Source organism: Sceloporus occidentalis, unplaced genomic scaffold (assembly GCF_023333645.1).
Source record: "Sceloporus occidentalis isolate IW3139 unplaced genomic scaffold, rSceOcc1.0.p SCAF_64, whole genome shotgun sequence".
Lineage (NCBI taxonomy): Eukaryota > Metazoa > Chordata > Lepidosauria > Squamata > Phrynosomatidae > Sceloporus > Sceloporus occidentalis.
This window is the reverse complement of record NW_028317044.1, coordinates 4,529,804-4,547,769: the sequence shown is the minus strand read 5'-3', so window position 1 is coordinate 4,547,769 and position 17,966 is coordinate 4,529,804. Positions and strand designations below refer to the sequence as shown.

At 44.4% G+C, this 17,966-nt stretch overlaps 1 protein-coding gene across 11 annotated transcripts in view; it reads right to left on the bottom strand.

The window, feature by feature from the left end:
* Positions 1-17,966, bottom strand: part of AUTS2 (activator of transcription and developmental regulator AUTS2) — a 608,784-nt gene that overhangs the window by 67,423 nt on the left and 523,395 nt on the right. The gene's annotated exons all lie outside the window — the stretch shown is intronic.

Genomic DNA, 17,966 nt, shown 5'->3' with positions numbered 1-17,966 from the left:
ACAACACACAACCCTGTCTGCACCGTGGCTTCCTGTTGCTGTTGCATTTTTAAAAGCATCTCAAAGGTGGACCCAAAATTAGTTAGCAATAAAAAAGGGGTTGCTGTGAAAACCACCACTAAAATAGGCATCACATCGCTAGGTTTGCTAACTACTCTCCGGGGAGCCTAAGATTTACAACTCTTACTTCACTAGGCCCATACAGACAGGCCAAAATAAGGCCGCTTCGGGTCACTTTGGAGGTATGCTGTTCAAACGGTGCATGCGTCCTAAGAGTCCGAATGCCATGCCAAAGACACGCTTCAGTCCAGTCCTATTTGTAGTAGTGGAGGAGAGTATGAGTTTATTCTCATCACCTTTTACAGTGCGCCTGCGTTATACGTGCGTGCGCTATATGCTGCTTTGAGCATATGCTCAAAGCCGCGCGGGAGCACCTGTGGCGCACACGTACCGCCGCCTGCACGAGCCCCATTCACTTGAATGGGGGCTTGAGCATGTGTGATATTTGGCTTCTGCGGGGGGGGGGGGGGGCGGAACGGATCCTCCACATAAGCCAAGGGCGCACTGTATATTTATATACCTGGAAACCTAGGCCTGTTACAGACTGCCAAAATAAAGCTGCTTTGGGTCTCTTTGGAGGTATGCTGTTTAAATGATGCATGCATCCTAAGAATCCAGAAGCTGCACCAAAGCTGCCCTCCAGTGCTTAGGAATGGAGTGTGGCTTTGGCGCAACCTCCGGATTCTTCGGGTGCATGCATCATTTAAACAGCATACCTCCAAAGAGACCTGAAGCAGCTTTATTTTGGCAGTCTATAACAGGCCCTAGACACAAAATTTACTTCACAGCATATTCAGGACCAACAAAAGAATGTCTTCAGGCTTAAAGAGTTCTGAGACCAAATGAAGCGATAGCCCACAACTCCGACTGGATTTAAAGACTATGAGAAACACTACAGTATGCAGAACAGGCAGAGGAAGAAAGAGTGAAGATAGGACATATGAGCATTAGCAGCCTGAGATGTGCAGTTGGCATAAGACTACTAGCAGAAACCAACAAAGACCTGAAGTGATTACTGAAGGAGAAAAGTGCCAAGGTAGCCTTACTTTTGAACATTGAGAAAACAAACAAAATGACCATGAAAGATCTACAAGAATGCACCATAGATAATGAGAACATTGAAATAGTCAAAGAGTTCCCAAACATTGGATCAAATATCGATCGGAGTGGCAACCGCAGTCAACAAATAAGAAGACTGGGATTAGGAAGGGCAGCTATGAAAGAACTGGATAAGATCATAAAGGGTAAAGACACTAAAGTGAGGATACTTAAAGCCACCGTATATGTAAAGATTTGAGAGCTGGACAATGAAAGATGACAGGGAGAAAACCCAACTCAATTGAGAAGTGGTGCTGGCAAAGAGCGCTGAGGATCCCATGGAGAGCCAAGAAGACAAACAGATGGGTTCCAGACAGATCAAGCCTGAACTCTCCCTGGAAGTCAGGATGACCAAACTGAGGTTGTTGTACTTTGGCCACATCATGAGTAAAAATGAATCATTAGAAATGGTCCTGAGAAAGGTGGAAGGCACTAGAAAGAGATGAAGACCACCATGCCAGATGGTTAGACTTGATCAGGGAGGACACAGGCCTGGGCCAGCAAGACCTGAGCAGGAAGGTGGAGGACGGGAATCTTGGCGGAGTCTCATCCACAGGGTCACAACGAGTCATGGCAGCTAACAACAACAATAACAACAACTACAAATACAGAATTGTCACATTTAAACAGGAAAAATTAAACATCCCCAGACATCCCAAGTAGAAGCAAAATTTCACAAACAGACAACTAAGACAGTAAGACAAATAAGACAGTGAAAGGAATGCAAAAATGTAAGTAAGCAAGCCTCCCCAGGCAGAGCTGTCCTCTCCAAGCAGAGAGTCAGCCTTCACTGGATGCCCAACCTCCAAAAGGAACATGGGTCTGTTACAGACTGCCAAAATAAAGCTGCTTCAGGTCTCTTTGGAGGTATACTGTTTAAATGATGCATGCATCCTAAGAATGTGGAAGCTGCACCAAAGCCAGACTCCATTCCTAAGCACTGGAGTGCAGCTTTGGTGCAGCTTCCAGATTCTTAGGGTGCATGCATCATTTAAACATCATACCTCCAAAGAGACCTCAAGCAGCTTTATTTTGGCAGTCTGGAACAGACCATAGTCAAAGCAAGACTTTCTCCACTGGTCGGGGTGCAAAGGAAGAAAAGCACTCCTCCAAATAGGAGACATCACTCCTTTAACTATATAGAACCTAGACCTTTTCCCCAACCTGTTGGCCATTGGATGGGTTGAACCAAACTCTGTGAGAAGATCTTGTCCTCTAGTTGCTGAGACTGAGGCACGTCTGTCTGTGAATTCAGAACTTTTATGGGAATGAAGAAGTGGGAATAGGCGGCTCTATAACATTGTTGGACTACAGTTCCCAGTAACCCTAGCCAGCAGAGCTCCTCACTCAATATAGCAGTTGCCTCAGTCTCTAGACTTCAGCAAATAGGAAGAATAAAATATGCATTGTCTTCTGGGTGTCTATGGGGGACAGTGAGGGGGGAAACTGTGCTGGTGCATGAATAGGATGCTGAACGTAGATGGCAACGGTGTTGTTGCAGTGACTTGCACCATCTGTGCCATGTTTGTCTTCTCCTCAGAGGATCTTGCAAGGTAATAGTGTAAACTGGTTGCCCTGTTGCTACAGCAGCTTGAAGCCTGTGTGTCAACACTTTGATTTATCAGGGAGGATAGTGCTTTTCTGGAGTGAAGTAGACTGTCTAGGAAGGACAAGACACTGGCTGCTTCGAGGGAGGGAGACAATTCCTAAACACAGGAGACTGATTCTTGGAAGAATGTGACACACAGAAGCAGAATTCTCAAGCACCATGTTGCAAATCTGTAGCTATCCGATCAGCGATTATGAGATAGAACAATACCAATAACAACATCACTTCTCAGAATCATAGAGTTGGACGAGACCACAAGGGCCATCCAGTCCAACCCCATTCTGCCATGCAGGAAATCTAAATCAAAGCATCCCAACAGATGGCCATCCAGCCTCTGTTTAAAGACCTCTAAAGAAGGAGACTCCACTACACTCCGAGGAAGGAGTTTGTTCCAATGTTGAACAGCTCTTACTGTCCGGAGGTTCCTCCTAATGTTGAGCTGGAATCTCTTTTCCTGCAGCTTGCATCCATTGCTCTGTGTCCTAGTCTCTGGAGCAGCAGAAAACAAACTTGCTCCCTCCTCAATACGACATCCCTTCAAATATTTAAACAGGGCTATCATATCATGCCTTAACCTTCTTGTCGCCAGGCCAAACATCCTCAGCTCCCTAAGGCGTTCCTCATAGCGCATGGTTTCCAGACCCTTCACCATTTTAGTCGTCCTCCATGTCAGAAGATATGGTCTTAAATGTTTTTTGCACTAATACACATAGAAAATAAGCAAGATTAACTTAATCTCTTAACATAAGAAGGCAAATAAGATTTAATAGTCATCGACAAAACCTGGTAGGGTGAGTCCCATGGAAGAAGCATAGTTATGCAGGGGTATAACGTATTTCAAAGAAATAGATGAAACAAGAAAAGAGAAAGATGTGTATACCTAGGAGGAGATTAGAGCAAAACAAACAAACAAACAAAAACAAAACAGGTTGAGAGCATATGGGTAAGAATTTTAGGTAAGAGAAACAACCATGACACCACTGTGTATATCTACTATAAGCCTCCAAATCAGGCTGAAGATTTGGATGATATCTTCCTAAAAACAAATGACTAAACATTCAAAGGAGGGAGGGATGTCCTATGAGGAATGCCTTAGGAAGCTGGGGATGTTTAGTCTGGAGAAGAGAAGGTTAAGAGGTGATATGATAGCCCTGTTCAAATATTTGAAGGGACTCCATATTGAGGAGGGAACAAGCTTGTTTTCTGCTGCTCCAGAGAATAGGACCCAGTAATAGGAGGCTTCTCTAACCCTGATATTTGTTGGAAGTCCCATTGTTCCAAGACTGTAAGGTCCAACAAATTCTTCACTAGCCTTGCAGCTAAATCCATTGTACAGAACGTGGAGGAAGCCACAAGGGCATCAGTTGTTTCAGATTTGATCTTAACCAACTGGTCAATCAATGGTGTTGTAGTAGAGTAATGGGATCCTCGGGTAGGAGTGACCTTGTCCTTTTGGGATTTGTTATACGGAGAAAAAGGGGAAGCCAAATATAGTCATGCACACATTCTAGGCTTCAAGAAAGCAGATTTCAGTAAGCTTTGAGAAATAATGGGTGAGATCCCTTTATTAGGAAAGCTCAAAGGGAGAGGAGTTCATGATGCATGGGTGCTCATAAGGATGAGACATTGAAGGTGCAAGTTGCAAACAATCCCAATTAGGAATATGTAGGAGATATCTAAAGAGACCAGGCTGAATGTACGGAAAACTTTCAGGTGAGCTCAGATTTAAAGTAAACATTTAAAAGAAATAAAAAAGAGGCAGGAAAAAGAACAGTGCGCTCTAACTGGTGAAAATAGCACAAATTACGGAGAAAGGGGACGATAGCCAAGAATAGGTAAAGAGGTAATAAAAGAGTCCCTAGTTGCTCTAAATGAACGCAAGTCTCCAGGGACAGATGAACCGCATCCAAGAGTACTAAAGCCACCTGCAGATGTAACCTCAGAGCCACTGTCCATTTGTCTTCCTGTTGCATGTCTTCAAGTCATTTCTGACTTAGGGCGACCCTAAGAAAACCCTATAGTAGGGTTTTCTTGCCAAGATCTGTTCAGAAGGTGTTTGCCATTACCTTCCTCTGAGGGCAAGAATGCAACTCACCCAAAGTCACTCGTACATCTGAATGAGGCTTTGAACCCTGGCCTCCAGAATCGTAGTCAAATGTTCAAACCACACACTCCTAGATCCGTATCCAAGCCCAGAAGTTATTAAATCAATTGCTATTTCATATCTCTATCCCAAAGAATGTACTAAAGCATTCCAATGCAGTTTTAAATGGACCTCGGAGTATCCAGGGAGGAGGGAAGACATAATACTTCAGGAATGGCCTACTAAGGGATTTCTCCAAGACCAGAGTTCTAGCAGCTCTAGCAATATTTATCAGTGCATTCCTACCATTTCCACATAGTTCTAGCATTTCAGCAGTTTAACAGAACTATTCTTGCAATTCAACCATCTTTTGTCTAGTAGTTATATAGCATTTAATTGCTACCTGGCAATCCTAGCAGAGCATTTCTAACACAACAGTCAACATTCGAACATTTCCAGTACCGATGCGCAGAAGTGTGTCAGCACAATGAAGATGGAAAAGGAAAACTGTACGGAGTTCAGTTTTGCCAAGACCATGCTATGATAATGTGCTTAATGCCCACATTCTCCACCAGTCTGTTACCAGGTATGGCCTCAGAACATATGAATGAATTCATGTATTTCTCAGTATACATATGTATCAGGGATCTTGCAACCTTGGCAAAATAGTGTGCCATGCAAACTGGATTCGAAACCCCACATTTGCAAAGAAGTCTCTAAAAGGAGAATTTCACTGAACACACAGCGATCAAGATATACACAACAGTCCCATTGGGGAATACAGATATTAAGGAAATGTTTCACAAATGACAAATGTACATCAGTGTGTCCTCCATATCCATGGATTCTACATCCACAGATTCAACCATCCATGGCTTGAAAATACATATATTTTTAAATTCCAAAAAGTAATTTTGCAATTATATATAAGGGACAACATTTTACTTCCTCGCTCTATAGAATGGGACTTGAATATCCACAGATTTTGGGTATCTATGGGTGGGGCCTTTGAGCTAAATCCCAGTAGGAACCATCTTAAAGAATAGCAAACTTGCAAGGCTATGAAGGTTATTAGTTTGTAAAAGCAGTTTGAAACTATCTACAGACACACACACCAGAAAAAGAGGGAACGGTTTTGGGGAGCTGCATTGTGCAGGGAAAGTAACTCCCTCCACAATATAGATTTAAGAAATTGAAATATTACCTTTCCTCAGCCCTTTTATGATGGTGAGGAGCTAGGCCACCTTCCTAGCTGGAAAGGTGCAAGGACACGAGGACAAGCTTTAAGCCAGACCAGGACTATGAGAAAGAGTGATAAACTAATAGGATTTTCTTGTCAAACTTCTAGATTCTGGGGGGTTCTGAAAGAGTGATTTCATCTCAGTGAGAAGCATCCAGAAAAAGGTAGCCAGCTTGGTTTCTTGCTTCATAAAATTGTAGAGTTGGAAGAGTCCCCAAGGGCCATCCAGTCCAACCCCATGACATCCAGGAACTCTCCATCAAAGCATCCCCGACAGATGGCCATCTAGCCTTTATTTGAAAACTTTGGCCTGTTACAGAGTGCCAAAATAAAGCTGCTTGGGGTCTCTTTGGAGGCATGCTATTTAAATGATGCCTGGGTCCTAAGAGTCCGGAGGTCGCGCCAAAGCCACACTCCATTCCTAAGCACTGGAGGGCAGCTTTGGTGCAGCTTCCGGATTCTTAGGATGCATGCATCATTTAAAAGAGCATACCTCCAAAGAGACCCCAAGCAGCTTTATTTTGGCAGTCTGTAACAGGCCTATGAAAGAAGGTGACTCCATCATACTCAGAGGCAGGGTTGCCATAAGTGAGGACCTCCAAACCGGGACAAATGTAGGACAAATGCAGGACAATATTTTCAAATGTAGGACACATTTTAAAAAATGGAGGACACTCAAAAAAATTGAGGCTTTTTTAGAAATGTTAATATAAATCCATGTTTCTTAGGCATGATCAAAATGGAGGACATTTTGACATTATTCGTAGACAGATCACGGAAATGTACTTCCCTTTCTGGCCACCCCCCTCTCCCCATTCCAAACAGCACATTTGAGCATTGAACATGGCTTTATTTTAACATTGCCTCTTGCATATTTCAGAGGCTTATTCCACAAACAAACCCTTTGGTCAAGGGACTTTGGTTTTTCTTCATTTTGGCTTGTTTTGTCTGTATTCCTCCCCACTAAATAAAGGAGACATGAATTGGAGTTAATGGGTACAAGTTGTTAAACAAAAAAGTCTTGTGAGACTCTGTAGGCAAGAGGTGCACCATGTTAAGAACTGCATTAAGCACACTTAGGCTGCTGCCACACTGCTTTCACTCTCATCACTCCATCCTATGGAATCCTGGGATTTGTAGTTTGTTGTGGTGCCAGGGCTGGGCTTTGAAATCTCAGGCATAAGAAAGGCAAAAGGCTTGGGCTGCATCTACACTGGAGAAATAATCTGGTTTGAGACCACATTAACTGTCTTGGCTGAATGCTATGGAATTCTGGGAATGGTGGTCTGTTCCAGCACCACAGCAGAATGGCAGTTAACCCCTGGAAAGCTCTCTGACCAAGGTGACCAATGCCCTCACCCCAAAATGTAGGGCACCCAAGCAAAAAAAATGTAGGACATGGCCAAAAATAAAAGCTAAAAACACCCATGTAATTATAAATCCATGCTTCTTAGCCATGATCCAAATGGAGGACCTTTTGAAATTTGACAGAAGAGGACATGTCCTGGAAAAGGAGGAGGATGCCTGCTCACCTTGTCTCTGGTCCAAAACACACTGCAGAAATAAAACAATGCTGGACTGAAATGCCCAGAGTTCCTCACCAAAGCTGCATCCACACTGAGGAAATAATCCAGTTTGAGAGTGACTTAACTGTCCTGGGTTAGTGCTGGGGAATGCTGGGAATTGTAGTACATTGTGGCCCCAGAGCTATCTCTGACAGGGAGTCCCATAACCCTCCAAACGTAGTTGAACTGCAGTGCCCAGAATTCCTCCCCAGGTGCATCCACACTGAGGAAATGGTCCAGTTTGAGACTGCTCAGTGCTGGGGAATCCTGGGAATTGTAGTCTATTGTGGCCTCAGAGCCATGACTGACAGAGAAGTCTCAATGTCTCCCAAACACTCGCATTCCCAGGATTCCCTAGCACTGAGTTAAAGCAGTCTCAAAGTGGGTTATTATTCCTGCAGTGTGTGTGAGAGATATAAAAGCTAGGGACTGGATTCATTTGGAGGATCTCTGTGTCCAAAACACACTGCTTGGACTGCCAGGGCTCAGTGCTATGGAATCCTGGGAATTGTAGTTTATTGTGGCACCAGAGCTCTCTGACAGAGAAGGCCAAATGCCTCACAGACCCCAGAATTCCAGAGCATTGAGCTTTGGCAGTTAAAGGGGTCTCAAAGTGCAGAGAGGGGGGGGGGAGAAAAGCCAGGGAGTGTGAATGAGCTCTGAGAGGAGGAGGAGGAGGAGGAGGAGGAGGAGGGAGGGAGCCAAGGGAAGTGGCCAGGACCACCAGAGGAGCCCCTGCTTTTCCTCATCATCGCAGCCTTCTCACTGCTGGCAAGAGGCTCTGCCCCCAGCCAGGCAACGCCTCCATTCAGTCTCCTTTTGTCAAAAGAGCTCTGGTGCCACAAGAAACTACAATTCCCAGAATCCCATAGCACTGAGCCATGGATGTTTAAGGGGGGGGGGTCAAACTATTTCTGCAGCCTTTGCTACCCCAAAGCCTTCTATTATTTACCAGCAACTTTCAAGGCAAAATCTCTTCCTTCCAAGCCCTTGAAAACCAACCCAAGTGGAGGGGGGCTGATTGCTTCTTTCCCATTGGTCAGCTTCGGGAGAAATTTGCATATTACAAGGAAAGGTGTTTAGGGCCTCAAAAACGACCCTGTGATAAAGAATTACAAGAATACTGAGTGGTAGACATTTAAAAGATGAGGAGGCATTTAGACTCCCAGGGAAACAGGAACGATTGATGGCCTTTTTTTCTTTGCTCACTGTAACCTGAAAGTAATGCCTCTTGCAGGGTATATATACCAAGTGGGCTGGCAATAGCTCTGAGTGGCAGATGTCTTTAAGACCTGCTCTCTAGGCTAAGCCAGGCAGGGAGCCATGGGGAGGGCTGGAGCTGCCTCCAGGGCCTTGCTGGGGGGGAGGTCCCGGGGGAGGGGCCAAACCAGGGCGGGACCATGTGGCCCCGCCCCAAACCAGGAAAGTCCCGCCCCCAGGCGGGATATGGCAAGCCTACTCAGAGGCAGTGTTTTCCACCACTGAACAGTTCTTATTGTCAGGAAGTTCTTCCTAATGCTTTTCTCCCCCAATAATTTGGATTTATGGAGAGGACTCACTCAAGACACTCCCCCAGAATTTCAATGGTTTGCACCCCATCATCAGTCTCAGCCTATCTACAGAACAAGACCACTTCCTGGACACCACAACATGGCTGCACGATAGACATCCGAGCACAAACCCGACGGCCACTCCACATACGTACATGCCTCCAGTTTTCACCCTGAACACACTTCCAAACCCATAGTTTGCAGCCAGGTTCTCCGATTCAATTGCGTTTGTTCAAGAGCCACAGGGCAGATACAACAAACTCATGGGATTACAACAAGCATTCCCCAAGCCACAGTACCCACCATATGAAGCAAAGAAACAAAGCAATAAGGGAAGACTTCTACCCAGGAACAATTTACCCCACTATTGTTCACATACAGCTCCCAGTTGAGACCACTCAGACATACTGTATCATCATTCAACTACAACTTATTTGGGGCAGTAACTCTGCTCTCTCAAAGGTTCTTGTGTTGGGCCTTTTCATGCTTACAGACAGCCTTTCAATCTCAAAAAGTTACTTATTTACAGAAGGACACACAACATATATATGGGGAAATGGGTACAAAATCTTGCTACGGACAGAGATGCCTGCTCTGGCCACACATCTACTTGGGAAATGTCATCACAGGTCCTAATCGCAGAACCCACAAAATTAGAAGCACTTCCACTTGTTCATCCTCCAATGTGATCTATGCCATCCTTTGTCAGCAATGCCTCTCAGTACTCTATGCTGGGCAAACAGGCCAGTCTCTGTGCCAAAGGATAAGTGAACATAAATCAAATATTAGGAATGGGGATACATAAAAGCCTGTTGCAGAACATGTCAATCTTCCTGGGCCTTTAATCTCTGACCTCAGGACAGCAGTCCTGGAACAAAAAAAGACTACAAAGAAAGACGGGAAAGAGAAACAGCTGAATGAGGATATATTCACAAACTCCATAGAATCATAGAGTTGGAAGAGACTGCAAGGGCCATCCAGTCCAACCCCATTCTGCCATGCAGGAACTCTCAGTCAAAGAGGTATGCTGTTTAAATGATGCATGCATCCTAAGAATCCGGAAGCTGCACCAAAGCTGCACTCTGGTGCTTAGGAATGGAGTGTGGCTTTGGTGCGACCTCTGGACTTTTAGCACCCATGCATCATTTAAATAGCATACCTCCAAAGAGACCCAAAGCAGATTTATTTTGGCCTGTCTGTATGGGGCCATAATAACCTTGTAACAGTAATCATATATTATGTTAGTTTCCAGTATTCTCGCTTTCTTTACCTATCACGTGTGTCATATTTAAAAGGTAAAGCTCTAGTTTCATGGGGAATTCCAAGGATTTCCTCAAAGGGCATATGAACTCTCTTCCATCCTGGTTTTTGGACAGGGACTACAGTTAGAATGCAAGGGCAAACCTCCTCTGAACAAATCTTGCCAAGAAAACCCAATGACAGGGTTACCTTAGGATAGCTATAAGTCGAAAATGACTTGAAGGCACTCAACAACAACAACAACATGTTGAGTGAGAAGCAGTGTCTGCATAAGTTACAGCTTGCACTGCTTCCAGCTGCGACTTTATGCCTGTATCTTTCTGGTCCTTTGTCTCTGAGCAGCTGAAAGACCTACCTGATTCCTTTGGATAGTTCATCCCAAGTGGTGTTTTATGTATCTATCCTGCCTAAAGCCATTATAGGCCTGTTCCAGACTGCCAAAATAAAGCTGCTTGGGGTCTCTTTGGAGGCATGCTGTTTAAATGATGCATGGGTCCTAAGAGTCCGGAGGTTGCGCCAAAGCCACACTCCATTCCTAAGCACTGGAGGGCAGCTTTGGTGCAGCTTCAGAACTCTTAGGACCCATGCATCATTTAAACAGCATACCTCCAAAGAGACCCCAAGCAGCTTTATTTTGGCAGTCTGGAGCAGGCCTTAGTCTGACTGTCTAAAAGGGGCTACATCATAAGCCATAATTGCAAGGCCACCGACTAAAACAGATGGCACAAGCAAAATACACACCGACAGAACAACCTGGACTCTCATTAAACAACCAACGGACATGTAATCTTTCCTTGAAAAACTGGTTCCTGGCAGATATAAAACTGAACAATAAGGGCTAGTACTATTTGCTGTGCCAAATAAAGAGGTTTTTTAATTTTAAAACACAAACTACAAACATCCCCAGACAATATATACTAGCCAGGTGTGGGACGGCTATGGAAAAGGCGTGGTACAAAAACTGAACGTCAGACGATTCATTTCATCCCATGCATTTCATCCCTGCACCTCCTATGGATGCAGTTATCAATGTTATCTTGTGCAGCTCACCCTAGGTTTGTTTTCTAACACCAAGCAGGAATGTTCATCTTTAACAACCATACAAATTATTCCTGCATGGCGGCTTTCTCATACAGATGTTTGCCAGAGATGCTAAACTACAATTCCCATCATTCCCATGATCCCTGGGAGAGGACGAAAGAAGTGTTGTGGTTGGAAAGGGTCACATTATGGGTTATGTTTTTCTTTCCTTAATCTCCCTTGTCCAAAAACAAACAAGTCGTGCTATTTTTGGAATTACCTGGATTTATACTGATGCCTCTCTGACAATTTATGTTCCCAAATGGAATTAGCAAACAGCCTGAAGAAGGAAGCCTTTGGAGGGCAAGCTGAAAAAGCTGCCATTTGGATGGAAATCAGGGGCAAAGACATCATCCAGCATCGGCTAAAAAGCTGATTTGCAGACAGCTTCCCAAGCAAAGGGAACTTTAGCGGACACAAAAGAATGCTTAGCCTTTCATGGGAACGAAACCTTGGACAGATGTGAAGCCAAAGTGGGGCACATTCACCACTAAATAGACTCTTTCCTTTTAAACTGAGAAAGTAAACAAAATAGGAATGTTGGGTTTCGGTGAAAGCAAAAGAGGGAGGGAGGAAGGAAAGAGCAAACCAACAAATGAAGGAAGGAAAGAAAGGCCTGTTACAGACTGCCAAAATAAAGCTGCTTGGGGTCTCTTTGGAGGTATGCTGTTTAAATGATGCATGGGTCCTAAGAGTCCAGAGGTCGCGCCAAAGCCAGACTCCATTCCTAAGCACTGGAGTGCAGCTTTGGTGCAGCTTCCGGATTCTTAGGATGCATGCATCATTTAAACAGCATGCCTCCAAAGAGACCCCAAGCAGCTTTATTTTGGCAGTCTGGAACAGGCCAAAGAAAGAGGGAAAGAGATGTGCCCCCTCCATCATCCATCACCGTCTATTCCTCACTAGACAGAGACATACAGAATATGCATCAACATCTATCCCTGAAATAAATATACAGATATACAAACAACACATTTTTTAAAAACCCAATTAAAAACGTAACAAATTAAGCTTCCAAGTGCCATAATGAATCTTCTCTTAAAGAGCAGTTACTAGGCTTTTAAAGGCATCAGACTGTTTCAACACACAAGAGGAAAATATAAACTTAAAGCACTTGGAATAAATAATAATAGCATGAATTACGACTTTCTAGGAATTGTGATAAACATAACTAAACAAGCGTACATCAGACCCCGTTTCAACAATTTTCACCTCTGCGTGGGCCTATAAAACTGATAATTCGTTTGAAGGAGACCACCAGCCTTGTACAATGCTTAGTAGCGATGGTAGCAGGGACGTAGCCAAGGGGGGGTTCTTGGGGTCCGGACCCCCCCTTCCATTAGAAAAATGAATGGTGTGTGCTGCTTCGCCGCTGCAACCAAGCCCCATTATAATGGTGGCACTTAGTCTGGACCCCCCCTTCCTAAAATCCTGGCTACGTCCCTAATGGTGGGAGTTGGTAATGCTAGTCTATCTGGAGGGCACTTGCTTGGGGAAGACCAGCTTGTCCACTGGCTTTATATCTGGACTCTCCAGGTTTTATATTCTAATCTCCGGACCGGCTTCCTTGTAAACCCTTGAAAAAACGAGGGCCAAAACTTTCAAAGACGGCATTAGCAAGACAAAGCGGCCGTCAGGTACAGCTGGGGGATTTGCGTCTCTCGAATGCAAGCCTCACCTCTGCCATCTTGCCCTGCCTGCTGTTAATCTCTTCTCCCAATAAGTTCCTCTGTGGATGTCAAGACAAATAAATCCATTTAGCATTTGGTTCTCCCCCCCTTTTTTTTATTTTAGGGGGGGTGAGGGGGAGAAACCCCACAGTTCAGGACTTCAAAGGGATGTTAATGCATAAAACAGGACCAGTGCTCCGTTATGCAATTAAAAATAGATTGGATTCAATATACATCAAAGTCGTTTCAGAAGGAGTAGCGTAATTACCTAGAGAATCACAGACCTAATGAGTGGGCTTCACAGAGGCCTTGTATCTATTCCTGAGGCTACAAAGAGAGACCCGGGGCAGGGGGGAGCGGATCACCACATAAGCCAAGAAAGAAGCCAACCATGAATGAATATATATATATATATATATATATATATATATATATATATCCCGTATAAGAAGAATGCTGTATTTCAAAATATTATCTATTTCCTCATCATAAATGAGAGGTCGGCAGAAAGTCGGTGTGAAAGGAGTGCTTCTTGGGCTTCCTAATATGGGGCACCAGCAAATTTCTTTCCCCAATGTGCCACGGACTGATACTATCTATTTGTGCTCATTTATTCAGTTGATTCTTTCTTTCTTAGGCCTGTTCCAGACTGCCAAAATAAAGCTGCTTGGGGTCTCTTTGGAGGTATGCTGTTTAAATGATGCATGCATCCTAAGAATCCGGAAGCTGCACCAAAGCTGCGCTCCAGTGCTTAGGAATGGAGTGTGGCTTTGGCGCGACCTCCGGACTCTTAGGACCCATGCATCATTTAAACAGCATACCTCCAAAGAGACCCCAAGCAGCTTTATTTTGGCAGTCTGGAACAGGCCTTAGAAACCTGCCTAGGACCATCAGCCAAGCTCATGGACCACCACTGTGAGCAACACTGCCTTAATGTATACTGCTGAAAGGAAGAAAGGAGGCCTAGGGTAACCAGAAGTGGACTTCTGTGAAATGATTGCAATCCTATCACAACCTCTACAACAATTCCAAGGCTCAGATTTTATTATTCTTTTGCATCAAGCTCCAGTTGGTGGTTCCTGAGGTGCTTGCAGAAAACGAAGGAGATCCTGCAAAGCCTGAAGTCTGCCCAGCCCCATAACAACTGGTGATCCGTTTCCTGATCCCCAACATAATTAGCTAGAAAAGAAGACCAAAGAGGTACATACAAGATGGAAATTAGTCAGAGAAGGACTTAAATCAAGTATGAATTACACCTCTCTGCTGCATAACAGGGATGCGGGATTGTCCTTGTGGTTTTCCGACTAGCCTGGTAGTCAAAAGAACCTGGACAAGCTTTCGTAAATCGAGTCAACAAATCATCAGCATCCAAGTCACTCTACCATGAGAGCCCATGACTCACACAACTAGCATCAATGTTTTCCTGAATGGTCCACAAATTGCAGAGCACCTTCCTGCAAAGCTATGAGGAGAAGAGGATAGGTTGGTAGCAACCAAGGAGGAAAGACTCAGGAATTAAACACTTTCATTTCAACCCCATTCTCCCTCTCATCACAGCATAGAGGTGATCTTGGGGTGACAAAGCTTTGCAAGCGGAGGGCAAATTCTAGTTGATTCTACTAAGCTGTTAACACTTTGAGTTCAATCCCCAATAGTAGATTGAATGCTAACCAAAGAACAGCCTAGCTAAGTATTGAAATGGTCATCACCAGCATGTTGGCCACTGACGGTGGCAGCTAGGAACATAAGGATGATGGAATAGAAAAGTTGCAGTCCTTATCAGTGGATGAATCATCTGCACTGTGAAAAAGATCTTCCAGATTTTCAAGTTATTTTAAAAACAACCACCACTAGCTCATTGGCCTCTTGCACCTACTTGTCTCCCTCCTTGGAGGTCTTTAAACAGAGGCTGGATGGCCATCTGTCAGGGATGCTTCCATTCAGAGTTCCTGCATGGCAGAATGGGGTTGGACTGGATGGCCTTTGTGGTCTCTTCCAACTCTTGGGTCCCATTCCCACTAGCTCATTTGCCCTGGGTAGATCCGGTCCGGATTCGCTGAGCCAGTACCAAATCTGCCCAGAAAGAAGTTCCCACTACCCTTTATCTTGATCGATGCAATTTGCCCCTCTGAAGTTCACATTTGCAGTTCTGCTTTAAAATGGAGCCTCCTTTGTTGTCAAGCAAATTCAAAAAGCTGGTGGCAGGGTTCGCATATTCTGTCAACTTGTGTGTGTATGTGCATGTATTGTGTACCTTCCCTTGGCATCCTCTGCTTTCCCTCTGTTTGCCATCCCAGAATGCAATATCTCCTTCTCTCCTCCTTTGCATCCTCTGCTTTCCCTCCGTTTGCTATCCCAGAATGCAATCTCTCCTCTCCTTTGCATCCTCTGCTTTCCCTCCGTTTGCCATCCCAGAATGCAGTCTCTCCTTCTCTCCTCCTTTGCATCCTCTGCTTTCCCTCCATTTGCCATCCCAGAATGCAATCTCTCCTTCTCTCCTCCTTTGCATCCTCTGCTTTCCCTCCGTTTGCTATCCCAGAATGCAATCTCTCCTCTCCTTTGCATCCTCTGCTTTCCCTCCGTTTGCCATCCCAGAATGCAATCTCTCCTTCTCTCCTCCTTTGCATCCTCTGCTTTCCCTCCATTTGCCATCCCAGAATGCAATCTCTCCTTCTCTCCCTCTGCTTTCCCTCCGTTTGCCATCCCAGAATGCAATCTCTCCTTCTCTCCTCCTTTGCATCGTATGCTTTCCCCCCGTTTGCCATCCCAGAATGCAATCTCTCCTTCTCTCCTCCTTTGCATCCTCTGCTTTCCCTCTGTTTGCCATCCCAGAATGCAGTCTCTCCTTCTCTCCTCCTTTGCATCCTGCTTTCCCTCCATTTGCCATCCCAGAATGCAATCTCTCCTTCTCTCCTCCTTTGCATCCTCTGCTTTCCCTCCTTTTACCATCCCAGAATGCAATCTCTCCTTCTCTCCTCCTTTGCATCATCTGCTTTCCCTCCATTTGCCATCCCAGAATCCAATCTCTCCTTCTCTCCTCCTTTGCTTCACATAGTCTGTCCCTTTTTACTTTATGGCACAGATGGAAGTGAGAGAGAAGAACTGCATGTAAATGGGAGGCCAATATTCCATCTGTGGAGTTAACAGTGACTGCAATGAAAGCATGCATCCTTCCACGTAGGAATTTCTGCAAGCTATGGGCATGTATAAAAAGATCCAAGCCCTTTAAGAGGATGGCAGTTTGCTCATGGGAACCCTGGAATTCATACTGAGTCAGATCACTAGCCCATGTTCCAGCATCAGAGGTTCTGCTGGGATGCACCCCAGGCCTATCTAGTCTTGTGTCACATTTCCCATAGCTGTCAACCAGATGCCTGTGAGAAGTCCTCAATGAAGATACAGCGACAAGTTCCTTCTCTTGCTCTTATTCCCACAGCAAGCCTTGTCTATTCTGATTAGGAATGGCACACCAGGGTTTCCAGCTGCAGGATAAGTAATTTTCCCATCGTCTTCTTCTCGTAATACTACATGCCAGAATCGCCTTGTGAAGCTCAGAGACGGGAAGGTTCAGCACAGGCAAAATATGTATTTCTTCATTTTACAGATGCTTGTACTATGGATATTGCTACCATATTATGCATGAAGTCATCAACCTAACTTTCCAAGGAGATTGTACATATTGATTTCAACATATTAATACAAGACAAGCCTATCCTACAATCACAATATCTATTAGTCATGATGGCTATATAGTTCCATATCAGTGGCTGGGCAGCGCAAGCAGGAGATGCTATGGCTCACATGTCTTGTTTGAGAACTTTGCACAGGCATCTGGCTGGCCAGAGTCCAAACAGTATGGCCTGTTACAGGCTGCCAAAATAAAGCTGCTTTGGGTCTCTTTGGAGGTATGCTATTTAAATGATGCATGGGTCCTAAGAGTCCGGAGGTTGCGCCAAAGCCACACTCCATTCCTAAGCACTGGAGTGCAGCTTTGGTGCAGCTTCTGGATTCTTAGGATGCATGCATCATTTAAACAGCATACCTCCAAAGAGACCCAAAGCAGCTTTATTTGGGCAGTCTGGAACAGGCCTAGGAAAAGTCAGAAAAGTCAGATAGAATTAATTCTAACTTCATCAGTTAGATTAGGAAGGGCCCAGCTTCCAAACTCATCCAAAGCAAAACTCAAACCACCGGCACCAAATAATTTTAAAATTCAATATGGTTTCCGATTGTACGAAAGCAAACTAGTTGCAAGTCCCCTTATTGCTCTGAAACAGTGCTAGCTGTTTCATACACATACAAAGAAAAACAGGCTTACGGCATGGAAAGAATGAATCAAATAATGTGCATTTCAGACTCTGCTGCTCCATATAGTCTTACTGACTTTTGAAAAGCACACAGACAAAGCCACACTTAACCATTGTTTCTGTGTAAACAACACACATCAGTAATCGCTTGCTATATGAATCGACTGTTCATAATTCTGTATCAAGTATCCAAGCTGAAGAGGAAGGATCACATAAAAGTAATCCAAAAGCCAGCCTGAAATGACCTGAGTGTGGAAGAATGAACAATTATAACATTGTTAAATTGTGGTTAAAATTATTTCAGGCCCAGCAATGTGTTTACTTTTTAATAAACGGTGATTGCTTAAAATACCAAACAGACAAGAGAACCAAAAAGACACTGTAGTTGTTGAGTCGCTGGAAGCTTCGTGATATGTTTCTAATTGCAAACATGGGGTTAGTATA